General features: G+C 48.8%; 1 protein-coding gene and 8 non-coding genes across 9 annotated transcripts in view; 4 read left to right on the forward strand and 5 right to left on the reverse strand.

Moving 5' to 3' along the window:
- The window catches only part of LOC119094404 (kelch domain-containing protein 2), a 101036-nt gene that overhangs the window by 1007 nt on the left and 73270 nt on the right, over nucleotides 1-26759 (reverse strand). The window lies entirely within an intron of this gene.
- TRNAD-GUC (transfer RNA aspartic acid (anticodon GUC)) lies at nucleotides 2948-3019 on the reverse strand. The gene has a single exon. It is a non-coding gene; the product is annotated as a tRNA-Asp (tRNA).
- TRNAD-GUC (transfer RNA aspartic acid (anticodon GUC)) lies at nucleotides 5544-5615 on the reverse strand. The gene has a single exon. It is a non-coding gene; the product is annotated as a tRNA-Asp (tRNA).
- Nucleotides 7222-7293, reverse strand: TRNAD-GUC (transfer RNA aspartic acid (anticodon GUC)). The gene has a single exon. It is a non-coding gene; the product is annotated as a tRNA-Asp (tRNA).
- TRNAD-GUC (transfer RNA aspartic acid (anticodon GUC)) lies at nucleotides 13441-13512 on the forward strand. The gene has a single exon. It is a non-coding gene; the product is annotated as a tRNA-Asp (tRNA).
- Nucleotides 15966-16037, forward strand: TRNAD-GUC (transfer RNA aspartic acid (anticodon GUC)). The gene has a single exon. It is a non-coding gene; the product is annotated as a tRNA-Asp (tRNA).
- On the forward strand, nucleotides 16716-16787 carry TRNAD-GUC (transfer RNA aspartic acid (anticodon GUC)). Its single transcript has one exon. It is a non-coding gene; the product is annotated as a tRNA-Asp (tRNA).
- TRNAD-GUC (transfer RNA aspartic acid (anticodon GUC)) lies at nucleotides 20252-20323 on the reverse strand. The gene has a single exon. It is a non-coding gene; the product is annotated as a tRNA-Asp (tRNA).
- On the forward strand, nucleotides 25964-26035 carry TRNAD-GUC (transfer RNA aspartic acid (anticodon GUC)). Its single transcript has one exon. It is a non-coding gene; the product is annotated as a tRNA-Asp (tRNA).

Genomic DNA, 26759 nt, shown 5'->3' on the forward strand with positions numbered 1-26759 from the left:
AGTAGCGGAGTACGCACGCGCGGTGCACTACCATAAAGGCCGGAGGAGTTGCGACCGTTTTGGCCCGGTCGGGGAAGCAGGGGCGGTCTCGTGCCTGGCGGGGAGGGAGGCGCGGAACCCACGCTGACATCCGCGCGCAGGTGCGCCGCTGCCTCTCCGCCCGCTCGGTTGGCTCGTCGGATCTGCCGTCATGCCAGCGCGCTCCGCTGGTGCCAGCTGGTTGTCCACCGGCGACGGCCTGCGCCAGCGGACCTGCGGCGCGTCACCTGGCCGCAGTCGCCGCCGCCGCCGCCGTGCGGGTCACCGCCGGCATTGAAATGACCGCTCGCTGGTGCCGTCTTTGGATGCAGCGAACCTGTTATTGCAAGTGAAGTAATGACATCCACATGCCGTGACTGAGTGAATCCGATAGCTGGCTGCTGCTGTTGGCGACAGGTGGCTGCGTTTCCGGGCTGCTCCTCCGCCTGACCAGGCCGGAGTGGCGGCGTGTGTGTTGTCTGCAGAGACAGCAGCTCGCTGGAACAGACGAACGACACTTGCTATTGCGACATCAGGCTCAAGTATCAAGTGTTTGTGGTTCGGCTGGACACATCGTCGACAATTGGCCACTGTGGCGGTCTGCACGCCGCCAGCTGGACCGGTGTCACCTGCACGCTGGACGATTTGTATAGCCATCTCAAACACGCAATCTTTACAAGGGAGAGCAGTTCGATTATGAGGGGATGCAAGGTGCGCAGATTCTGTGCCGTTGAAATTATTTTAGAAAACGCGCGCACGCACGCCGCACGCACGTACACACGCACGCATGTGCACTTGAACTCTCTCTCTCTCTCTCTCTCTCATCTCTCTTCTCTATCCTCCTCCCTCTCTCGTCTCTCAGTTGAGTGCTCTCTGTGGGTCGCTCTCGTCCTCTCCTCGAGAGAACTCAGGATCCTCTTCGTAGAGAAGACTATTTCTTCTCTATTCTCTCTCTTATCTCTAGATAGCGAGAGAGCTCTCTCTATCTCTTCGCTCTCCTCTCTCTCTCTCTCTCTCTCTCCTCTCTTCAGCTCTCTCTCTTCGCTCTCTCATCTCCGCTTCTCTTCTCCTCATCTCTCTCTCTCTCTCTTCTCTCCTCTCTCTCTCTCTCTCTCTCTCTGCTCTCTCTCTCTCTCTCTCTCTCTCTCTCTCTCTCTCTCTCTCTCTCTCTCCTCTCTCTCTCTCTCTATCTTTCTCTCTCTCTCTCTCTCTCTCTCTCTCTCTCTATCTCTCTCTCTCTCTCTCTCTCTCTCTCTCTCTCTCCTCTCTCTTCTCTCTCTCTCTCTCTCTCTCTCTCTCTCTCTCTCTTCTCTCTCTCTCTCTCTCTCTCTCTCTCTCTCTCTCTTCTCTCTCTTCTCTCTCTCTCTCTCTCTCTCTCTCTCTCTCTCTCTCTCTCTCTATCTCTCTCTCTCCTCTTCTCTCTCTCTCTCTCTCTCTCTATTCTTCTCTCTCTCTCTCTCTCTCTTCTCTCTCTCTCTTCTCTCTCTCTCTCTCTCTCTCTCTCTCTCTCTATCTATATATTACACGCGTAAGTACACAAAACACAGATCGGAAAAGCTTGAGCAATAATAGAATAAAGGTTTTCATTGGTCAAAGATAGCCGGTCCAGGCAGATGACAGCATGCATGACGCATCTGGAATATGTGCGCAGTTTTACGGCATGAAAGTTTTGCGTGGGCCATAGGACTAAGAAATGCATGTGCACCAAATAGTGTACGACATTTGAACTAAAATACATTATGGATTAAAGAAACACGAGGCAATTTTACGCTGATGTAGACAGTGCTGGCAGCACTAGCGGTATTGGCTGCTGAGGCAGGGAAGCACGTGGGAACCACACGTTCAATGTTTTAAATTAATCCTCGCCCTGATAGTAGGGGGGGGGGGGAGGGGATGCACTGTCCCGCGCCCCCCCCCCCCCTTTCCTACTTAGAGGTTTGATGATACCTTTCCGGCATGTTGTGCAATTACACTAAAAAATTTATTAGCCTACAGGGATTCCATATTGCGTGTGTTTTGACACGAGAAACGTGTTCCTAGCTTTTCTGATTTCGGAGCAGCGGCGGTTTTTGAGCAACACCGCGTGGCCATCAACAGCCTGAGCAGGCGGGCGGGCGGTAGCTGACGATGGAACGCGCGCGGCAGACCGACATTATGACCACTAACGGAACCATATGTCATGATTTTGTGCTCAAAATACAGATATATACATCAATGGTCTCAAAATGTAACAAGAAACAAGCAAATATAGGTATTTTGCTCCTACAAGGTGTCGTATTTTTTATATTGTAAGGCTGAACAAACGCGACTGTCCGGAAAGTTTGCCCTTTGATCTGGCATAGTGAGCTCAGTTATTGCCCAAGAAGTATGCAGATTATTATCAGTCGTGATGTCCCGTTGCGATCAACTCACTACCGTTTTCTCGCTACCCTCTATCGTCATTATTTCGGAAATGGCAAGAGGGTCGCACATCGACAGCCCCAAGCCCCCAAGCCCCCAAGCCCACAAGCCTCCCGGCAGAAGCATGATCGCCAGCGGAGCGTCCCTGGCCGGCAGCTGTAGCTGCGTACCCCGGCGCTATCATGACGTCACCGCCGCGGCGGCGCGGGGGCGAGCCACCGCCGGCCGCGCGGGCGGCGCCCTGCGGGAGTCGGCGGGTGCGCGCCGGCGCCACCGCTGCGGGAGCCGACGGCGCGCGCGGACACGGCCCGCGCCGCGGACGTAAAAGAGTAGAGCGGGCACAGCAAACCGATCAACTTCGCAATCCCATTGACGGTTCATTCAACACAAGACTAGCGAATTCGTAGCGCCGACGAGTTCTGAGCGGACGCCAGATCGTTGCAGCGCCCGACGACGGGCGCTGCAACGATCACGTGCATCGGACAGGAAAACCTGCCTGTGCGAAGCTTATCTGATCCTGAAGAAAACTCTCCCCGTCGGGGAATCGAACCCCGGTCTCCCGCGTGACAGGCGGGGATACTCACCACTATACTAACGAGGAGTGAGCGTCTCTCGTACATGTCGAACATCGACCCAACTACCGGAGTCGCAGACACAATGACGACGCTGGAGGAAATCGGGACACATTGTGCGGCATCCTTATTTGGCGTCATTGATGCTACAACGCCGATTTGGGCTCACGCCAAAATCATACAGCAGCGAAACAGCTTTGGTTAACGTTAGAGGCTTAACAGCTTCCGAGACAAGATTGCTTTTAGTACTACGTAGGCTGGTCATTCCATTGTAAAACGACAGCTCATTTCAATCAGTTATTATCTGATGCCAGCAAAATGCACAATATACGACATAATAAGATAATCTAGGTGTAGGCCCAGATGCGTGTAAGGCACAGAACAGTCTTTAGACTCATAGGCGGACCCTGGGGGGGGGGGGGGAGCACCGGGCCATGCCCCCCCCCCCTCACAACCTCTGAGAGTATGTTTTGGCCCGCCAAACATTCCCAGAACTTCATAAAAGTTTCGTCTACTTACCGTCTGTTTAACTTTATTTGTTTTAAATGTTTTGTTTTAACTTCTGTTTAAGGTTTAAAAGCATTTCGGTGCTTTTTTGGTGCTTGAATGGTGTCCCTACTAGGTACTCGCGAGAGGCACCATGCACTGGACCTCGGATCCCACATCAGCCAGCTGGCGACGAACGGTTGCCCCCCCCCCCAAAAAAAACAACTCCAGGCTAGATCCGGTGTTTAGACTCTACATGATGAAATGTGCTGCTGCTGCTGCTCATGTAACACGGGCTGGGTTTTCAGAGCAACGCGATGAGAGGACCTGATTATCAAACCAGTGACGTAACACTGGACGGCGAGGCAGTAAAGCCAAAGTCAGGGCTTTCAGACCACGGTGACGTGTGTGGCTGACTAGCTGATGGGCAGGGAGAAATTTGGAGCGACACCGAATCATTTGAGAGAGAGAGAGAGAGAGTGGCAAGAATTGACGGAGGGGTTTGACAGAGCATGATGGGAGAATGCACGTCTTCGTCATGTGACGCTGGGAGAAGGGGGGGGGGGGGAATTTCTTTCGCACATTTTTAGGAGCCTGTTTACAAAAACGCCTCATTTGGTTTACCAATTTTGACCCGTTCTATCCGTACAAAATCTTCCCTGCACAGCAAAAGGGCGATGTCTGGCTCACCTCGCCGCTAGGCCATATCCAGAGCATGTCCACTTTGTGACAGTTTCCTTGAGCATTTGCATTCGTTGACCGACTACGGCATTTCGGCCTGTCGTTGGTAGGGTAGGGACAGTAACGCTCCTCGTTAGTATAGTGGTGAGTATCCCCGCTTTTCACGCGGGAGACAAGGATTTGATTCCCCGACGGTGAGGGTTTTGAGCGGTTGCGTCGAGAGATCCGATCACCAGACGTGGTCGAGCGCAGACTGTTTACCCCCCCTGCATCTGCACTTTAGCAGGTCTGCCACGCGAAGATAAACGTGACGATCTTCGCAATACACATGGTATGTGAGCCGCTGGGAACCTTATACAATGGCGAATAGGTTGAAAGCAACGAAAAGCCGAAGTCAGTATGCAGATATTTGCGACAGGCTCCTTGATTTACATTATAATGTTCACTTCGCGACAAATCCTTTGCATGTTGCAGTAATTCTGCACAGTTTGTGTCTGAACACAGCGCCAACGGGAGACTAGCACCCTATAACGTTACTTTCACTATTACAACATTTTAGTACATGTGAGGGATCGAAGACAAATTGTCAAAGCAAATGCTCCACATGCCTAACTGAATTGGTTGGTTTGCAGAGCTGATTTTGTAATCCGCATTTTCTGCTCGCTCAAGAAAGAAAAGTCTGAAGAGGAGTGTTTCACATTTATATGGGGCTTTGAACTGAAATAGTCATCTTGAAGACCTTTCGGTGCTGTTCACATCCCACCCCCGCTTCTTAAGACTAAGCCCTTTCAGTTTTTGAGCTACATGCCGCGGAAATGAAAGAACATTTCAGTGCGAGTACTTCAAAGTCACCTTGGCATTGATGACGAAATAATGACTTAATTCAAATGCCGCCATTTCATAAGCCATACGGCTATCGAGGTCAATAAAAATATAACTGTCGAGGCGTTCATGTCTGGCGTTCGTGAGCACGATTTCCAGATATAACGGTCGTCAATTGGCTCCCAGTCAATGCTGTACAGAGTGCGATGATGTAATCAAACCATGATGTACTGAGGGAAGTAAGGGAAGTATTTGCTTACTACTATCATAGAACTGTGATGTCTAGAGAAGTCTTTTCCAAGTAGAACGTACACCAATAGTTATAAGTGAGCTTGTTTCATAGAACTTAATGCTTGCCTCAATACCCTCAAATGTGAGGCATTTCATTGCACCCTTTTGAGCTACGCCCGAATAATTATCAGTTTCGCTCACTCCAAACTTGCATGAATTCCAAACGCCGAGGTCTTCCGAGCGCACACAGGATCGACGACCACAGGATCTCGGCACAGCCGGGGCATCATATGCATTGGACAGAAGATGAACCTGTCCTGCCTCCACAAAAGCCTCCCCGTCGGGGAATCGAACCCCGGTCTCCCGCGTGACAGGCGGGGATACTCACCACTATACTAACGAGGAGTAGCATATGACCTACCATGACCACAATCGACCGGACTGTCGTAGTCACCGAAACAATGACGATGCTCAAAAAAACGTGATGTAGTTGTGCGGCATTACCACGATGCTTCCACGATTTATGGGCCCAAGCCAAATCAAGCAGCAGCAAACCTGTTTGGGTCGACGGTAGAGCCTTAACAGCTTTGAAAGCAAGACTACTTGTTGCACCATGTAGGCCGTTCATTTCCATTGTAAGACGACAATGTATTTCATCCATTCATTGCCGGACGCTTGCGAAAAGAAAAGCAAGATATGACATGACGGGATAATCCAGGTGTACGCCTAGATGCGTGTAAGGCGCAGACCACTCTTTAGACACCGTAGGGTGAAATGTGCTGTTGCTGCTGTTCACATAACGTAGCCAGGGTTTTCACTGTACCGCGGTGAAACGATCGGGGCTATCAAACAAGTGACGTAGAAATTCGGAGCAGTAGTGCCGAGGCCAGGGCAGTCAGATCGCGGTGGCATGAGTGACTGACTAGCTGATGGGCAGGGATAAATTTATAGCTACATCGAATCAAATGACAGAGTGTGACAAGAGTTGACATGGAGTTTTGACGGAGTGTGCTGGGAGAAGCAACAGCATCGCCATTTGAATAGGGGGGGGGGGGGAGAAGCTAAGGTTTACACGCATTGTCATTTTACCTGTGACCTTGGCGCACGTCTGAGGTGTGATCGTGCTCACCACCTGATCAATCAAGCTTCCTGTCACCGACACTTTCAGGGTTCTCTCTGTACACTTGTCGGCTTCAGGAACCTGTTTGTACACATCAGGGGGGCCTCCCTTTTAACTAACACACTTCTAGTCAGTCCCTGGATCAATCAGCTGAGCTGGCAGAGGTCGATGGTTCCAAGCATGGGTGCACCATCTTGAAGACCTTTCGGTGCTATTCACATCCCAACCTTGCTTCGTAAGGCCTAAGCCCTTTTGGTTTTTGAGCTACACACCGCGGAAATGAAGAGAACATTTCAGTGCGAGTACTTCAAAGTCACCTTGGCATTGATGACGCAATAATAACTTAATTCAAACGCCGCCATTTCATAAGCCATACGGCTATCGAGGTCAGTAAAAATGTAATTGTCCAGGCGTCCATGTCTGGCGTTCGTGAGCATGATTTCCAGATAATAACGGTCGTCAATTGGCTCCCAGTTAATGTTGTGCAGAGTACGATGATGTAATCAAGCCATGATGCACAGTGGGAAGTATTTGCTTACTACTAGCAGAGAGTTGTGGTGTCTAGAGAAGTCTTTTCCAATTAGAACGTACACCAATAGTTATAAGTGAGCTTGTTTCATAAAACCTGATGCTTGCCTCAATACCCACAAATGTGAGACATTTCATTGAACCATTTTGAGATACGCCCGAAAAATTCTCAGTTTCGCTAACTCCCAAATTGCACGAATTCCCAACGCCGAGGTCCTCTAAGTGTACACAAACGACCACAGAATCTCGGCACTAGCCGGGTCATGGAGCCGTGCGCAATCCGTCCACCCCATAATGAGGATCAACGCTACGACGATCATATACCTTGGACGGAAGATGAGTCTGTCCTACCTCCACAAAAGCCTCCCCGTCGGGGAATCGAACCCCGGTCTCCCGCGTGACAGGCGGGGATACTCACCACTATACTAACGAGGAGCAAGATGTCGCTACCATGACCACGATCGACCAGACTGTCGTAGTCACCGAAACAATGACGATGCTCAAAGAAAACGTGATGTGGTTGTGCGGCATTACTGCGATACTTCCACGATAAATGGGCCCGAGCCAAATCAAGCAGCAACAAACCTGTTTGGGTCGACGGCAGAGGCTTAACAGCTCTGAAAGCAAGACTACTTGTCGCACCACGTAGACCGTTCATTTCCATTGTAAGACGACGATGTATTTCAGTCATTCATTGCCGCACGCTTGCAAAAAAGCAAGATATGACGGGATAGTCCAGGTGTACGCCTAGATGCGTGTAGGGCGCAGACCACTCTTTAGACACCGTAGGGTGAAATGTGCTGTTGCTGCTGTTCACATAACGTAGCCAGGGTTTTCATTGTACCGCGGTGAAACGATCGGGGCTATCAAACAAGTGACGTAGAAAGTCGGAGCAGTAGTGCCGAGGCCAGGACAGTCAGATCGCGGTGACATGAGTGACTGACTAGCTGATGGGCAGGGATAAATTTATAGCTACATCGAATCAAATGACAGAGTGCGACAAGAGTTGACATGGAGTTTTGAAGGAGTGTGCTGGGAGAAGCAACAGCATCGCCATTTGAATAGGGGGGGGGGGGGGAAGCTAAGGTTTACACGCATTGTCATTTTACCTGTGACCTTGGCGCACGTCTGAGGTGTGATCGTGCTCACCACCTGATCAATCAAGCTTCCTGTCACCGACACTTTCAGGGTTCTCTCTGTACACTTGTCGGCTTCAGGAACCTGTTTGTACACATCAGGGGGTCTCCCTTTTAACTAACTCACTTCTAGTTGGTCCCTGGACTAATCATCAGAGCTGGCAGATGTCGATGATTCTAAGCATGGGTGTTTCCTTGAGCACCTTCAGTTCGTTTCGTGACTGCGGCAGTCCGACTCGTTGTTAGTAAGGTAGCGACCGCTGCAGCTCCCCGTTAGTATAGCTGTGAGTATTCCCGCCTGTCACGCGGGAGACGGGGGTTCGATTCCCCAACGGGATGGGTTTACCCCCCTGCATCTGCACTTTAGCAGGTCTGCCACGCGCGGATAGACCTGGTGATCACCGTAATACACGTGGTATGTGAGCCGGTGAAACCTTGTACAGTGGCGAATACGGTTGAAAGCAACGAAAAGCTGAAGTTAGTATGCAGATATTTGCGACAGGCTCCTTGATTTACCTCATAACGTTCACTTTGCCACAAATCCTTTGCGTGTTGCGGTAATTCTACACAGTTTGTGTCTGAATACGGTCCCAACGGGAGACTAGCACTCTATGACGTTACTTTCACTATTACAACATTTTAGTACATGTGACGGATCGAAGGCAAAGCGTGAAGATAAATGTTCCACATGCCTACTGAATTGGTTGGTTTGCAGAGCTGATTTTTTAATCCTCATTTTATGCTCGTTCAAGACGAGAAAGAGCCAGAAAGGGCTGTGTTTCACATTTATATGAGGCTTTGAACTGAAACTAGCCATCTTGAAGAACTTTCGGCGCTGTTCACATCCCAACCCTGCTTCTTAAGGCCCTAAGCCCTTTTAGTTTTTGAGCTACACGCCGCGGAAATGAAAGAACATTTCAGTGCGAGTACTTTCAAAGTCACCTTGGCATTGATGACGCAATAATGACTTCATTCAAATCCCGCCATTTCATAAGCCGTACGGCGATTGAGGTCAATAAAAATGTAACTGTCGAGGCGTCTTTATGTGGCGTTCGTGAGCACGATTTCCAGATATAACGGTCATCAGTTGGCTCCTAGTCAATGCTGTCCAGAGTACAATGATGTAATCAAACCATGACGTACTGAGGGAAGTATTTACTTACTACTAGCAGAGAATTGTGGTGTCTAGAGAAGTCTTTTCCAAATAGAATGTATACCAATAGTGATAAGTGAGCTTATTTCCTAAAACCTGATGCTTGCCTCAATACCCTCAAATGTGAGACGTTTCATTGAACCCTTTTGAGATACGCCCGAAATAGAATTCAGCTAACTCCCAACCTGCACGAATTTACAGCGCCAAGGCGTTGTAGCCTTCTCCTAGCCTCTACAAAACCTCCCCGTCGGGGAATCGAACCCCGGTCCCGCGTGACAGGCGGGGATACTCACCACTATACTAACGAGGAGTAATGTATATTTTACCATGCCCACGATCGACCGGACTGTCGCAGTCACAGAAACAATGACGATGCTCAAGGAAAACGTGATGTGATTGTGCGGCATTACCACGATACTTCCACGATTAATGGGCCCAAGCCAAAATCAAGCAGCAGCAAACCTGTTGTCACTGTCATCACTCGCGATGCGATACGGACCGTTTACCGCCCCCCCCCCCCCCCCCCCGGATGTCTTTCAACAAGTCATTCACACCTCGACAAACCTCATGATCTTCGTAATGCATATGATATGCAAGCCGCCTACAGCACTATGCACTGGCAAATGGATTGAAACTAGTGAAAATCCGAAGTTAGTAAGCACATATTAGCAACAGACTTCTTGATTCTCGATATTTTCACATGACAGTAATTCTACACAGCTTGCGCCTTAACACAGGCCCAGTGTCGAAAAGCTGATGAACGTGAATGGATAGCACATTTGGCTGAAGACAAATACCTGAGCAGCCGGTCCTAGAGTCGTGATGGCGTGGTACGTCATGAGTGTCAGCTGTCTCAGTAACGCTTCCTCCAGTGTGCAGACTGCTTCTCGCCCGCGGTCGGACACGTCGCAGTGCGAGAGCGTTGACGTCAACATGCTGGGGCCCTTCTGAGGCTGACGAGTTAGACTGATGGTGAGGGAGAGAGGAGCATATGATTCCAACATGACAGGGCTGTCGCCCCACACGTCAAGGATGGCCCTGGCCAGGCCCTGTGTGCACCTCGAAGAGCGCATCATCGACCGAAAGGTAGACAACCGGGTAAGCCGGGTCATCCTCCGGAGGCGGAGGGTCGCGAACGGTCAGCATTTGGTGCCGGTGTGGACGGCCGTTGCTGAGTTTTGTACGTCAGTGGCACGCACCACACCGGAATAGTGCTGCTCACTCTCTCCGTGTCCGATGCCGTGCGCCTGTCCGACTGCCTTGGTACAGCCACTCAGTTGTACTGTTTAAGCCAGTGAGAGCCGGTGAACCTCACAGCAGGGATGCCGTGGCCACCTACGTAGGTGCGCAGGACCGTCCGCGCTAAACGCCACGGCCAGAAGAAGCTTTCCGCACTTGAAAAACGATGAGCTATGGCATATGCTGCGAATGCTGCAACCAGCGCGTTTCACGCAATGATGACTACCATCCACTCTGGCTATGATGATGATAGAATTCGCTGGAACCGACGGTACGTATACGCTCCCCTTGACACATTTCCGGCTTAAGTGCTAATGTTCTTTCTGCCTTGTCTTGCTGGAGGAGCAGCCTTACCTTTTCCTGAAGAAAACCCTCCCCGTCGGGGAATCGAACCCCGGTCTCCCGCGTGACAGGCTGGGGATACTCACCACTATACTAACGAGGAGTGATGTAGGAGGTTACCACACCCACAATTGACCGGACTGCCGTAGTCGCAGAAACAAAGACGGTGCTCGAAGAAAACGTGACACGATGTGCTGGTGTCATTGATGGTACATTACATAAGGGGCCCAAGCCAAAGTCAAACAGCAACGAAACTGCTTTGGTCAACAGCAGAGGCCAGTTAACTTTCAAGGCAAGACTCCCTTTCGCACCACGTAAACCGGTCATTCCGTTGTAAAACGACGAGGAATTTCAATCGGTCATTGCCATGCGCATGCAAAAAAAAAAACATGATATACGCCATGACAGGGTAATCCAGGTGTACACCTAAATGCGTTTGGGAATATACCACTGAAAGGTGGGACAGTAGGGCCAAGGTGAGAGCTGTCAGACCACGGTGACGTGAGTGACTGACTAGCGGATGGGCAGGGAGAGGTTTGGAGCAGCATCGAATCATATGACAGAGTGTGACAAGAATTGTCAGAGAGTTTTGACGGAGCATGATAGGGGAGGGAACGACTTAGTCAGTTTGAAGTGGGGGTATTTACCTCGTACATTTTCAGGACCATTATTTAGAAATAGCGCATGGATCACTCACTCCTATCTACCCCTTTCGAGGAGCATCTCACTCGCTCTACCCCTTCGGACGCATCTACCTGTGCGAAATTTGCTCTGCACAGCGAACCGGCGATGTCTGGCTCACCCCGCCCCTGGACCATGTCCAGGGTATGTCCAGTCTGTGCAGCTTCCTTGATCACTTCCATTCGTCGAGTGATACGTCAGTCCAGCTTGCTGTTAATAAAGTAGGTGACGTTGTCACTCCTCGTTAGTATAGTGGTGAGTATCCCACCTGTCACGCGGCAGACCGGGGTCCGATTCCCCGAGGGGGGGGGGAGAATTTTAAGCGATTGCATCAAGAGGTCCGCCACCAGACGCGGCCGAACGCAGGCCGTTTACCTCCCTGCAACTGCGCTTCGGCAAGTTTTCCACACGTAGCTAGACCTGACGATCTCCGTAATACATGTGAAATGTGAGCCGCGTGCAACCGTATGTGGTAGCAGATAGATTGAAACTAACGAAAAGCCGAAGCAAGTACGCAGGTATTTGCGACAGGCCTCTTGATTCGCGTCATGACGCTCACTCTGCCAAAGAAGCTTTTGCAGGTTGCGATAATTCTGCACAGTTGATATTCTGCCTTTATGAGATAATTCTGCCTTTACACGGTCCTAACATGAGACCAGCACTCTATAAAGCGAAGGTAATATGCCACCATTCCGATGAAAAGCTGGAGCTGGTTCTCCGTAACTGGTTGTGGGAAATTCTGCACAACGCATATATTGTCTGGAATGGAACGATGTCGAGCTCAGTAACTTTATTAGGCCAAGGAACTAAACTTTTCAGGGCCTAAAATACAGTTATTCCCTACATGACCAGCCTGAACTTGTCGAGTCGTTCGAGGACCAGGTAAAGGCGTCGGAGATGTTCGTGCTCCGACTTGCTAGCGACCAGAATGTCGCCCAAACAGACAAATGTCCTATGGCAATCCATGCAGCACTTCATCCATGAATCGTGGAAAGGTTTGGCCATCCTTGCGGGGACCGAATGGCAAACGGACCGTCTCGAAGAGTCGGAATGGCGCTGTGATGGCGGTCTTCGGAACATCCGACGGCTCCACCGGGACCTGGTCGTATGCCCGCACCAGGTCTAACCTTACAGTCGCAGAGGTGACCGACGTGGACCTTGCAGGTGAGCCACCAGGTATCCGTCCGGAGCGGAGGAGCCGCTCAGCGCATGATAATCACCGCATGGGCGCCACTCTCCGGGAGTGGACCTTCGGGATCAGGTGCACGGCTGAGGCCAAGCCGCTCTTGGGCGGTCTTAAGACGCCGGGCTTGCACAGCTTGTTAAATTCCTCCCTGAGAGATTTCAAAACGATTCCGGGCCAAGCGCCGTGGTCGTGCGACACGCAGCGGTCCAGCTGTGATGATGTGGTATGTCACAGAGTGGCACACCGCAGCCGAGCTTGTCGGCGCTTGAACTTGAACGGCGCGAGTTGGCACACCGGGCATTAAAATGTCCTGCCGGGCCTTAATGCAGACCTTTCGGCTTAAAGTTCCAGTAGTGTTAAGTCATCAACCTGATATTTTATCACCCTTAACATGAACTGATTCACGCAAAATGTTCATTAATCGCCAAATTATTGAATTATTGTACAAAACACTGCAGGGTATTTGCATAGAAATGATGGCTTGAGCGGGCTAGTTATTGTTTTGAAGCAGTGTGCGCTGAGAGTCTTGCGATCCCCGACGCCAAATGAAAACGCTGTCAATGACCCCCCCCACCGCCCCCCGCCCTGCGAAGGGAGACGTCAATGGCAGGGAGCTCGTGAGACACCGCCTTTAAAATTCCCCATGTGTGCGAAATGGACTCGTCCATACCGATCATGACGTCAGAGGCTGAGCCGTACAGCCAATGAGCGATGCCTGATAGCTACGTAGTACTAGACAAATAATGACACATGCCGCACAACGATTCGCGTTTTCCCGAGCATCATTATTGTCTCAGTGACTGCGGCAGCCCGGTCGATTATGGGTACAGTTTGCAGTGTGCTGCTCCTCGTTAGTATAGTGGTGAGTATCCCCGCCTGTCACGCGGGAGACCGGGGTTCGATTCCCCGACGGGGAGGGTTTTGTGAAAGTGGGACGGGTTCGCCTTTCCAGTGCACGTGTACATCGTGGCGTTCATACTCATTTCGAGATTGATGGCTTGCGTACGGCTTCCAATCCCGACTGTATTGAGCTCTTGCTGTCGTTAGTGTAGGCTTAGAAGTCGTCGGCATCGCGAATACGTGCTGTTTGGGATGAGCGAACCGTGAATGAAGTTGTGAAATTGTTCAACAGTACCTTAAACGTATTAGAATCATTTTTTGAGAGGCCAGAAGATATCAATTAAAAAATTTACCTTGAAGCCCACCCAATTTGAACCATACGACATCTTTACTCTTGCGCTTTGTCTGCAATCCCTCACAAAACGAATAAAATCTTACATGTTCTGAAATATATCCGTTTTGTGTAAAATGCCTGTTGTCTAAGGGATCGAATACGAACCGGAAGGATAAATATTTAATATGCTCCGGATTGGCTGGTCTTCAAAGCAGAATTATAATCAGCATCGTCTGCTCGATCAGAGCAGAACGAGCTCCAACAGCTTTGAGACACACCCACTCGAAACGCGACGACTTCCTATCGTACACCAACGATCATAGGAGCTCGATATAGCCGGGACTACAAGCCGTACGAAACCCATCTACCTCGAAATGAGGATGAACGCTATGACGAACACTTTATCAGACATTTTACAGGAACCGTCCCGTCGGGAAACCGTAACCCGGTCTCACGTGCGACAGGCGGGGATGCTCACCACAGAGATGAAACGGCCCTTCCTGGACAAAACCCTCCCCGTCGGGAATCGAACCCCGGTCTCCCGCGTGACAGGCGGGGATACTCACCACTATACTAACGAGGAGTGCTCCATTCGGAACCACACCCGCAATCGACCGGACCACCGTAGTCACCGTAGTGATGCACAAGTTGATAAATATTTGGTTGGCGACCTGCCACTACCCGAGCTTAAGTCTTTAAATGTCTGCAATAAAGGCCGGCAGGGTATTGTAAAACTCGGTGCGCCGACACTCGTCGTCTTTAAGTGTTTCATGTTCTACCGATAGTGGTTACATCAAACCTATCTAGAACTGTGCAGTTTAAATCACGATGTCCAGGAACGAGTACACACTCTTGGTAAGACCTTTACATGCATGCGTGTATGCACGCCAATGAGTGAGCTCTCACAGCTACCTAGTATTGGAAAAAATAATGACGCTCGCGGCGACTAAGACGGATGAATGCACATGCAGGGCAGGTGCACGGTTCATCTAGATAGGGATGGCGCTGGTTACGGGGGCAATGGGCCGTTTTTCTCAGCACGACGCTGTTGAATATAATTCGAACAATTGCGTTTGCCTGATGCGTGAAAACTGATTAATTACACATGGTTTCCACCAGTTACAAACGTTGGCACCACTTTTTCGAAGTGCTTATTTGTCCAACACATTTCACCACTTCATAAGTTTATATCGCGTAACATAATCATTATAACTATACTACCGCCGTCAGTTATTTTGGAGTCCTGATCAGAAATAAATGATGTTGGACTTAGCCATGTATGCGTCGAAGTCCGAACTATTCTTTCCATTGCTGGGACTCAAAGCAGGGTGTTATGATACATTCTAACGCTCTATCAACTGAACAAGGAAAGGACTTAGACAGTCAATTTGCTCTCAATCCATGTTATGAAAGTTTTGTGAAAACCCGTCCAAGCGATCATGCCGTCAGTGGTTGAGTCACACAGCCAATGAGCGAGCTCTTATAGCTTTCTAGTGCGGGGAAAATGATGGCGCGTGCGACATACTTATTTGGAACTCTTGATGTCACCATGCGCAATGGAGCCAAGTCAAAATCTAACAGCGATAAAACTGTTTTGGCTAACAGCAGAGGTTAAACAGATTCCAAGGAAAGACTGCTTTTCACACCACGTACAGCTTCCATTCCCATTGTAAAACCATAACGCCTGTTCAAGCAAGCATTCCCGGACGCCTCCAATATACATTGCATACGTCATAGCATGATGACTGCATAATCCAGGTGTACACCCAGATGCGTGTAAGGCGCAGACTATTCTTTAGACACCGCTGTGTGAAATGTGCTGCTGCTGATACAACGCGGCCAGGGTTGTCAGGCCACCACTGTGAGAGGATCGGGTTATCAAATCACTGACGTAGAAAGGCGGGACAGTAATGCCAAGGTCAGAGCTGTCAGACCACGGTGACGTGAGTGACTGACTAGCTGATGGGCAGGGAGAAATTTGGAGCGACATCGAATCATTTGACAGAGTGTGACAAGAGTTGACAGAGAGGTTTGACAGAGTGCGGTGGGAGAAGCAGCGATATCCTCATTTGTCGTGGTGGCGAGATATCTGTGGCACATTTTCAGGGAATCGGTGTAAAGACAACACCTGTTCGTTGTTAGTAAGTTTGGTAACTAGAAGTGGTAAGTAAGTACGTAAATATCAAGTGAGTTTGCTCCTCGTTAGTATAGTGGTGAGTATCCCCGCCTGTCACGCGGGAGACCGGGGTTCGATTCCCCGACGGGGAGGGTTTTGTGACGGCAGAGAGGGTTAATTCTCTGGAGTGCCTGTGTCTATAGTTTAATGACATATGCTGAAAGGTGACATAAGTCGGCAAGGCAAGGCAGGCTCGAATGGCATTCACGGTTGTTGCTGTTGTTGAAGCATGTCCAGTTTGTTGTTGTCGAACACTTTACTGTTGTGTTCGACTGTCTGGCGAGTTCCGCCTTTCAGTCCTTTACTGGTGGAACAGCCGTTCGTCACGCCACGGTGCTCTGAAAACTGTTGTGGCTTGCGTTATATGAGTACCAACACCAGATATTTTCTCCCCGTGATGTCTATCTAACCTGGCCTTCGCCGTATCTGCATCTTGACGTACTCCAGAATCACCTTACCATGTAGTATATGTTGCAAGCGTCCGGTAATGACTAGTTGAAAAGGCGGCTGCGTTTTTCATCGTGAATGTATTGTCTGCGTGATGCGGAAGGCAAACTCACCTTGGAAGCTGCTTAACCTCGGCTGTTGAATGAAACAGGTTTGCTGCCGTTTGATTTTGGCTGAGGCCCGTTGAGCATGTTAACGTTGATGGTTTCAAATAAGGATGGCGCCGAAGCATATCCGGTTTGTCACATTTTTCTGGTGCGTCATCGTTGGCTGAGTGACTACGGCAGCCCGGTCAGTCGCAGGGAAGGCTGGGCGCACGTCGCTCCTCGTTAGTATAGTGGTGAGTATCCCCGCCTGTCACGCGGGAGACCGGGGTTCGATTCCCCGACGGGGAGGGTTTTGAGCAGTCGCTTCCCGAGACGCGGTCACCGGTTGAGATCGTACGCGGACCGTAAACCTCCTTCGGTCTGCTCCGGTGTCATATCAGTGCCGCGGCGAGAACTGCTACCAACAGATGTGAACCTCAAGTGGCAGTGCTTGTACGGAAAACATCTTTAGCATTTGCTTTTACGCGACAGTACAGCTTCTAAAAAATACTTAAAAACCACCTGTGTGTTACACAAGAAAACGTATGCTTCAAAAGCATGCTCCCGTCATTATTCCTACTCTAAAAACGCTACCCCGTCCCAAAACTTCACGCATTCGCTAACAGCGAATGTTTCCGAGCATACACCATCGACCCATGAAATATCATGCAACCAAGACTGGGAATGTATTCGCGACGCACCAAGAATGTTCTGTTCCACGTGGTGTCAAGAACAAGCTTCGCCGGATGTGTTTGCAGCGCGACACCTCTCCTTTGTAAATGTTTGCAACTGACGTGACAACAATTTCGCACGCAAAGGAACTAAGATATTCGTTACAGGTACTATGCATACTCTTAAAAATGAAAACTGCAAATTATTGTGTTTGAATGCATTAACACATTTTGACCACATATGGTTGCTCTTAAGCACGTAGAGTGACCTGTTTATGGCTGAATACGTTGCGCCATCTCTGCCTCACTGCGATCTTGTCTAAGACGTGGAAAAAATTTGCGCGTCCGTTAAAGACTCTACGGTTCGTCACGTAGAATCTTTCTCGTTGGAACACCAAAAGGCGCAAAAGCATGGCTATGTATGACGTCGACGGTATACATATCTAGATTGTTTGATGTCCAGGTCGCTGAGAATACACGCTGCATGCGTATAAGATCCATCTATCTCGAGTTGAGGATGGATGCTACGCCAAGCATGTTCGCTGTACAGAGGAGATCATTCACATCTGTACAAAACTCGTCCGTCCGGGAATCGAACCGAGGTCTCCCGCTTGACAGGCGGGGATACTCACCACCGCACAAACGGAGTAGTCAATGACATTCCTACTTACAACGGGCCGGACTACCGCAGTCACCCAATCAAAAAAGATGCTTGATGATAACATGACGCTGGTTCGCCGGTTCCCTGTGCGAGGGGGATATTATACAGGTAGGTCCGTAGGGCCTGTTCGTTGTCGATAGGTCGTTGGTGTATGCTCGAGAGTATTTGCTATTTCCAAATTTGTGCAGTTTTGGGATCGGAGAAGGCCAATGAGGTTGTGGAAGTGTTCAGGCGTATCTGACACGTTTTCGAATATATTCTACCTTCAGCAAGCAGACGATAAAGTACAGACGATAAGCAAAAAAGTGCTTTGGAGCCTAACCGATGAAGGGAACATGAAATATTCAAGCTTACTCTTGGTCTTTGATCCTAACTATATGGGTTCAGATACTTTCACATGAAATTAGCGCGATATGGTGCCCACCACCCATTCTGCCTGTGGTTGAAGCACAGACTTGACAGAAATGATGAGGCATAAACCTTTTTTTGACAAAGTGAATGGTATTGCGATCTTGAGTCATCATGCATTTGGCGTGCAGAGCCTTGGTTGACAACGCATTGAGTGCATACTTTTGGAAGGAGCAGACGGCTCTATGACATCCATGCCTCAGTAAAATACCTACCGACAAAGTGCCGCTGTATTACTTCAGCTGCCAATGTTCATACATGACATTAGTGCTACGCGATAAAACTTTTGACCCACGAATTTACGCGCTTTACTATTTCTACTGCAAAATCTTACATAGTCATTATCTATATCCGAAGTTATTTCCACTGCAGATATTTGCGCGCAACACTAGCGCCACACGGCCACATGTTTGGGTTAAAAAACATATGTGTCATTACTTCCGCTGCAAAACGTATACATCTCTACGTTGCAGCAGCAGAAGTATACTCGACGCTACTTCTTGTGTCAACACTTAGCAGTAAAGTGCAAAATGCGTGGACACATAGCATAAGTGAAGAAAAAACTTCCAGGATAGGAGGGAGCCGCACCTGGGCAATTCTGCATTTAAAAGTTTGTGGTGGCGATACCAAAAGTGGTGAACTCATTACGTCGAGTTCCCTTGTCGATTTGTCGTATTTCGCGTTTGAGTAAAGCCTGTAGAAATTTCAAATCATGAATAAAAAATCTTAATAGTACGTACAAACTTTTAAGTCATTATTTTTGCCGTGAAGACCCTAAGGCATTGCGTGAGTTATTGCTGTAGAAGAAATATGGCGTTTTAGTGAACGCTGTAGTTACATTTTCAGTCAGGTGCTCACTGTACACATCGTGTATGGTTGTAAGTCAAGTGTCACATCCGGAGCAAGTATCGTTTTATGCTTTTTGGGACAGGTTTAGTCGCTTTCCTTGCTTGCCCAAAACTTTTTCCGGCACTTCGCCACTCCACTAGACGTCTTTTTTAGTAGAAAACATTTGCCTAGAACTGTTGCCCATGTGGATATGTCGATTGCAATATTTGCAACAGCACTTATGTACCAATACCATGAAGTGGACACCTTTAGTTTTTATTGCCCGTCCAAGCACTTCCACGCGTTCGCTCCTTCCGCTTTTAGGTGTATGTGCTTTTTGTGAGGCTTCAGCCATGAGTAAAAGCAGTTGGTACAAATGGTGAAATATGGCCTGTGTGGTAAAGCACAAATGTCGCCTACAAGTATTGGCAGCGTAAGTAACATCGCTCACAACTAAAGACCACATAAGTTTTGCCGAAGACATCACGACTGGTGTCAGCTTTCAGGTCTCAGCTTTGTCGTGAAGCACTAACGTCACATATAACCGTATGTAGTAGATGTAATGTCATATATCAGCAAATAACGTAACAGAAATTACGAGTGCCTAGATTTTTTGTAGCATACGTTTTGTCGTGTAGCACTCATGTGTATGAGTTTTTGCAGCAAAAGTAATGCCGCGTATAAGTAAGGGCTACATAAGCCTAAGCTGTATAACTAATGGCGGGATGTCGTGTAGGCATTATCGCAGTAGACAGAGTAGAAGTCAAGAATGCATACGTTTTTGCTGTAGAAGTAATGACGGTCATGTGCTTTTACAGTACACGCATTGTCGTGAAGCACTCATGTTGCGTATGAGATCTTGCAGTCGAAGTAATGTCGCATCAGTAAAATGAAATATAGTAAGGTAAGTTATAAGTAAAGGTTATATAGCTCTCTGAAGAAATTATGACGGGCACATGCTTTTAAAGCATATGCTTTTTGACGTAGCAATTATGTCATTTGCAAGCATATTTGAAATAAACCATGTCGCGTACAATTAAGGAATATAGACGTTTTCAGTAGAAGTAATGACACATGAAGTGAAGATCTGTTGGTAAGAGTTTTTGCCGTGGCACTGATGTAACACCGGGGCAGACCGAGGCATGTGTGCGGTCCTTGCTCGATCGCGACGGATAAACGCGTCTCGGAAGCGACTGCTCAAAATCCTCCCCGTCGGGGAATCGAACCCCGGTCTCCCGCGTGACAGGCGGGGATACTCACCACTATACTAACGAGGAGTGGCACGTACCTAACCTTCCCTACAACTGACCGCGCTGCCGTAGTCACTCAACCAACGACGACGCACCAGAAAAATGTGACAAACTGGACATGCTTTGGTGCCATCCTTATTTGGAACCATCGATCTCAACATGCTCAATGGGCTTCAGCCGAAGTCAAACAGCAGCAAAGCTGCTTCGTTCAACAGCAGAGGTAGTAGACTCATGAGGCGAGTTTGCTTTCGCACCACGTGGACCGTACATTCACGATGGAAAACCGCCGCCGCCTTTTCAACTAGCCACTTGCTTACCGGACGCTTGCAAAATATACTACATGGTAAGGCAATTCAGGAGTTCGTCAGGATGCGGACAAGGTGAAGGCCAGGGGAGCTAGACATCACAGGATGAACTATCTGTTGTTGGTGCTCATATAACGCGAGGGACAAGAGTGTTCACAGCAACGTGGCGTGATGAACGGCTGCTCCACCAGCAAAGGACTGAGAGGCGATGCTCGCCAGACAGTCGACCACGACAGAAGACCTGGATTAATCTCGAATGTCAGTCGAGCTTCACGGGCCTTGCGGATTAACGTCACCGTTACTTCCGAACAGACGTGGCCCAACCACGGGTGCAGGCACTTCAGGAATGGACCTTTTCTACAGGCACATAATCCTCCCCGTCGGGGAATCGAACCCCGGTCTCCCGTGACAGGCGGGGGTACCCACCACTATACTAATGAGGACCGGAATCACCTCATTCTAACTAGCGCCGAACCGGACTGCCGCAGTCACGCAATCAACTAAGATGCTCAAGGAAACTGTGACAAACCGGACATGCTCTGCACATGGTCTAGCGGCGGGGCGAGACAGACATCGCCGCGCAGGGAGGATTTGGTACAGGCAAAACGAGTTCGAACGGCTAGAATGTTGGAGCTGCTCCCTGTGAAGGGTAGATAGGACTGAGCGATCCAGGTGTTATCTTTAAACCGAGTTCCTGAAAATGTGAGACAGACGCCCTACCACCACTTTAAGTGACTATATTGTCGCTCTCCCCACCACATTCTGCCGAACCTCTCCGTTTACTCTTACCACACCGTCAAATGATTCATTGTTGCTCCAAACTTCTTCTTGTTCATCTGATAGTACGTCACTGACCTCGCCGTGGTCTGACAGGTCTGACCTTGGCATTACTGTCCTGCCTTTCAGTGCTACGTCGCTGTTTTAAAAGTCCGATTTCGTAAGCTGTTCAGTGCATTAGCGAGGAATACTAGTCACACAGGTAAGGCAGAAATATTAGCCTTATTCCTCGGAAATACTAGGAGAATGAAGATATAGCTGCCGAAAGGCAGTAGAAAGGCATGCTGCCGAAACATCAACATAACTATATCTTCATTTCCTGGGTTTTCCGAGGAATAAGGCTAATACTATTGTTTTAAAAGCCCGATTCCCTACCGCAGTGTTCTGAAAACCCTCGCCGCGTTATATGAGCAGCAGCAGCAGTAGCACATTTCATCCCGCGATATAAGACTGGTCCGCATCTTATACGCATTTACGCATACACCTGGACTGTCCCCTCTACATGTGATATCGCATATGGTGTTATCATATACATGAGGATCATAAGGATCGCATAAGGTGTTATTTACAGGTGTCCAGCAATGATTAATTTGACGAACGCTGTCGTTTTACAATGGGAACTAAAGGTCTGCGTGGGGTGAAAAGCAATCTTGCCTTGGAAGCTGTTTTACCTCTGCTTTTTCTTTTTTCTATGCCGCTGCTGATCACAGCAGTTTAAATGCTGTTTGATTTTGGCTTGGTCCTATTGCGCGTGGTAACATCAATGGTTTCAAATAACGATGCCGCGCGCGTCATCATTTTTCCCATAAAGGAAGCTATGACAGCCTGCTCATTGGCTATTCGGCTCAACTACTGACGGCATGATCGCTTGGACGAGTCCACTGCGCACATTGGGGAAATGTAGGAGGCATAATTTCACCGGCTTTCGACCCTTTGACGCCTCCTTTCGTCGGCGAGGAGCCATTGACGACGCTGTCTTTTGGCGCCGGGATCTAAGGCTCTCAGCGTGCTTGGCATCAAGCAATAACGAGCCGGCTTTTGCCAATATTTCTGATCAAATACCCTTGGAAGTCATGTGCCTTCATAATTTTGCGATTTATCGACATTTCCTGTCAAAGTGCGTCATGCAGAGGTTATTTGGTTCGCGTAAGACAGCACCTTAGCTTTAAAACTGAATCGTCCGCCATGAAATGAAATTGCCGCGAGGAGCTCAGTGTCTTCTCACACTCTGTCAGCTAGCCAATCACTTATGACACCGCCATCTAACAGTCATGACGTTGGCATCACTGTCCTGCCTTTCAGTGCTATGCCACTGGTTTGATAGCCCGATCCTCTCACCGTGGCGCTCTGAAAACTCTGGCCGCGTTATATGGGCAGCAACAGCAACAGCAGCACATTTCACCATGTAGTGTTATACTGGTCTGCGCCTTACACGCATCTGGGCGCACAACTGGATTATCCTGTCATGTCGTTTATTGTATAGTTTGCTAGCGTCCGGCAATGACTGAAAGTGCGTTGTCGTTTCACAACGAGAATGAACATTCAACGCGTTGCGAAAAGCAGTCTTACCTTGGGAGCTGGTGTGGCTCCGCCGTTGACCAAAGCTGTTGTATCGCTCTTCGCGATAGTTTGGTTTCATTGAGCGTGAAAATATTGATGACAACAAATAAGGATGCAAACAATCACGACACGTCTTCCTCAATAATTGACATCATTTCAGAGACTACGGTGGTCTGGTGGATTGTGGGTATGGTTTTGCGCACATTATTCCTCGTTAGTATAGTGGTGAGTATCCCCGCCTGTTACGGGGGAGACCGGGGTTCGATTCCCCGCATGTCACGCAGTTTTGTACAGGAGTGACTGTGTCACCTCTTTGGTAAGTATCCCCGCATGTCACGAAGGAGACCGGGGTTTGGTTTCCCGAAGGAGCGGGTTTGTTTGCTTGTCGTATTGTCCTTTCTGATTTCGAGGTGGATGAGTTGCGTATGTCTTCTGGTCCGGGCTGTATCGAGCTCCTGCGGTTATTGGTGTATGATCGGAAGTCGCCGGCGTTACGAATGTTTGTGTCTCAAACCCGCTGGAGTTCATTCTGGCTTGATGGACGAGAAAATATGGATTAAATATGTGCTTTAAGCCTAACGAATGCAGAACACGTTAAACATTCATCCTTACGCTATGTCTTCGACTTCTCACAAGACAAACCTTCGTCACAAACCGAGTATTTTTCACAACACGGGTGTTTCGGTCTGTTTTGTGAGAGATTAAAGGCAAAGCGTAAGTGTGAGTGTTTTATGCGTTCCAAATTGAGTGGACTTCTAGGCAGATTTTCGGTGCATTTTATCATTGAAGAAAAAACGAATTCTCACACTTTTGGAATAGGCCCGGACAATTTTATAACTCCATTGATGGTTCACTCATCCCAAAACAGCACGCATTCGTAACGCCGACGACTTCTAAGCGTGCAGAAGCGACTGCAGGGACCTTATACAATAGGGACTAGAAGTCATCCGCAAGCCACTGTCCTCAAAACGAGGACGAACGCTACAATGTACATCTACATTGAGTGGATGCGCCCGTCCTACCTTCACAAAAGCCTACCCACCGAGGAATCGAACCCCGGGATCCCGTGCAACAGGCCGGGGATACTCGCCACTAAATAAACGAAGAGCAGCATGCGACCAACTGTATCCGCAATTGACCGGATTGCCGTAGTCACTAAAACAATGAAGATGCTCGAAGCAAACGCGAAATGTTGTACGGCATAGGTCATTATTTTTCCAGTATTTCGAAGCTACGCGACACCGCTCATTGGCTGTGCTCTTCAACCTATGACGTCATGATCGGTGTGGATGAGTCCATTTCGCACAGATTGGGCAATTTTGGAGGCGGTGTCGCAACATGTTCATTTGGCGTCGGGGGTCTTAAGACTCTCAGCGTACCCTCCCCCAACAATAACAAGCCCGCTCATGCCATAATTTCTAGTCATGTACCCTTTTGTATTAGGTATCCTCGTCATCAACACTTCGGAAGAAATAGGTGATGCATAAGTTGATAAACATCTGGTTGGCGACTTGCCACTAGCCGACCTTAGTCTTTAAGTGTCTGCAATGAAGGCCGGCATGGTATTGTAATGCTAGGTGTGCCAACACTCGCATTTTAGAGTGTTCCATGTTCTGGCAGTGGTGGTTGCATCAAAACCATCTAGAACGGCGCGGTTTAAGTCACGATATCCAAGCACCAGTCTACACTTTTGGTAGGACCTCAACATGCATGTATGTATGCATGTCAATGAGTGAGGTCTCGCAGCTACCTAGCCTTGGAATAAATAATGAAGCTCGCGGCGACTGAAACGGATGAATGCACATGCATGGCAGGTGCACGGTTCATCTAGATAGGGATGGTGTTGGTTACAGGGGCTGTGGGCCGTTTTTCTCAGCACGACGCTCTTGAACATAATTCGAACAATGGCGTTTGCCTGATGTATAAAAACTGAGTAATTTTGCATGGCTTCCAACAGTTACAAAAGTTTATACCATTTTTTGAAATACTTAGTTTTTCGACACGTTTCACCACTTCATAAGTTTATATCACGTAGCATGATCATTATAACTATACTACCGCCGTCAGTTATTACGGAGTCCCGATAAGAAATAAATGATGTTGGACTTAGCCATGTAGGTGTCAAAGCCCGAATTTTTTCTCTTTTCGTTGCCTGGGACACAAAGCAGGGTTTTATGATACATTCCCCTGCTCTACCACCAGAGCAAGGAAAAGACTTAGACAGTCAATTTGCTCTCAGTCCATGTTATGAAAGGTGTACCTGTCCAAGCGATCATGCCGTCAGTGGTTGAGCCCCACAGCCAATGAGCGAGATCTTATAGCTTTCTGTTACGGGGAAAATGATGACGCGTGCGACATCGTTATTTGGAACTCTTGATGTCACCATGCACAACGGGACCAAGTCAAAATCAAACAGCAGTAAAACTGCTTTGGCTAACAGCAGAGGTTAAACAGATCCCAAGGCACGACTGCTTTTCACACCACGTACAACCTCCATTCCCATTGTGAAACCGCAGCACCTGTTCAACCAAGCATTGTCGGACGCCTCCAAGATACACTGCATACGACATAGCATGATGGCAACATAATCCAGATGTAGGCCCAGATGCGTGCAAGGCGCAGACTAATCTTTAGACACCGCTGTGTGAAATGTGCTGCTGCTGATACAACGCGGCCAGGGTTGTCAGGACACCGCTGTGAGAAGATCGGGCTATCAAACCAGTGACGTAGAAAGGCGGGACAGTAATGTCAAGGTCAGGGCTGTCAGATCACGGCGACGTGAGTGACTGACTAGCTGATGGGTAGCGAGAAATTTGGAGCGACATCGAATCATTTGACAGTGTGACAATAGTTGACAGAGAGGTTTGACAGAGTGCGGTGGGAGAAGCAGCGATATCCTCATTTGTCGTGGTGGCGAGATATCTGTGGCACATTTTCAGGGAATCGGTGTAAAGACAACACCTGTTCGTTGTTAGTAAGTTTGGTAACTAGAAGAAGTAAGTACGTAAATAGCCAGCAAGCCTGCTCCTCGTTAGTATAGTGGTGAGTATCCCCGCCTGTCACGCGGGAGACCGGGGTTCGATTCCCCGACGGGGAGGCTTTTGAGCAGTCGCTTCCCGGGATGCGACCATCGGTCACGATCGAACGTGAACCCGAAAGTCTACCCCGGTGTCACATCAGTACCACGGCAAAAGACTCCTACCATCAGGTGTCCACTTAACGTGGTATTATATTGAGAACATCTATAGTATATACTATCACGCGACATTACATCTGAACAAATACTTTCAAACCATCTGTGTGTTACACAATAATGTATGCTTCAAAAGCATGCACCCGCCATTATTTCTACTCTATAAACGTATGCAGCCTTTACTCATACGCTGCTTTACTTCATTTTACTGATGCGACATTACTTCTACTGCAAAACGAACTCAATGTAATAAATACATTATCTCGCTGTATCGACACACGACATGGCATGCATGACGTCGACGGACAACCTGGCTAGATTCTTGTTGTCCGTGTCTCTGATAATACACGTTAAACTGCGTATACAGGCCATCGATGTCGATCAGCAACAACCATACTTACAACGAGCCGGACTAACGCAGTCATCCAATTAAAGAAGATGCTCGAAGAACATATGATGCCGGTCCGTCGGTTCGCTGTACGAGGATGATTTTGTACATGTAGATCAGGTTCGAAGGGCCTTTTCGTGGTCAAAAGGTCCGTGGCGTATACGCGACAGCATTCGCTGTTCGTGGTCCTAGCGAGGGCCGGGATCATCCCAACCTTACTAGCACCGAACGGAGTGCCGC

This window comes from Pollicipes pollicipes, unplaced genomic scaffold, assembly GCF_011947565.3.
Source record: "Pollicipes pollicipes isolate AB1234 unplaced genomic scaffold, Ppol_2.1 Scaffold_4002;HRSCAF=4701_pilon_pilon_pilon, whole genome shotgun sequence".
In the NCBI taxonomy this organism is placed as follows: domain Eukaryota; kingdom Metazoa; phylum Arthropoda; class Thecostraca; order Pollicipedomorpha; family Pollicipedidae; genus Pollicipes; species Pollicipes pollicipes.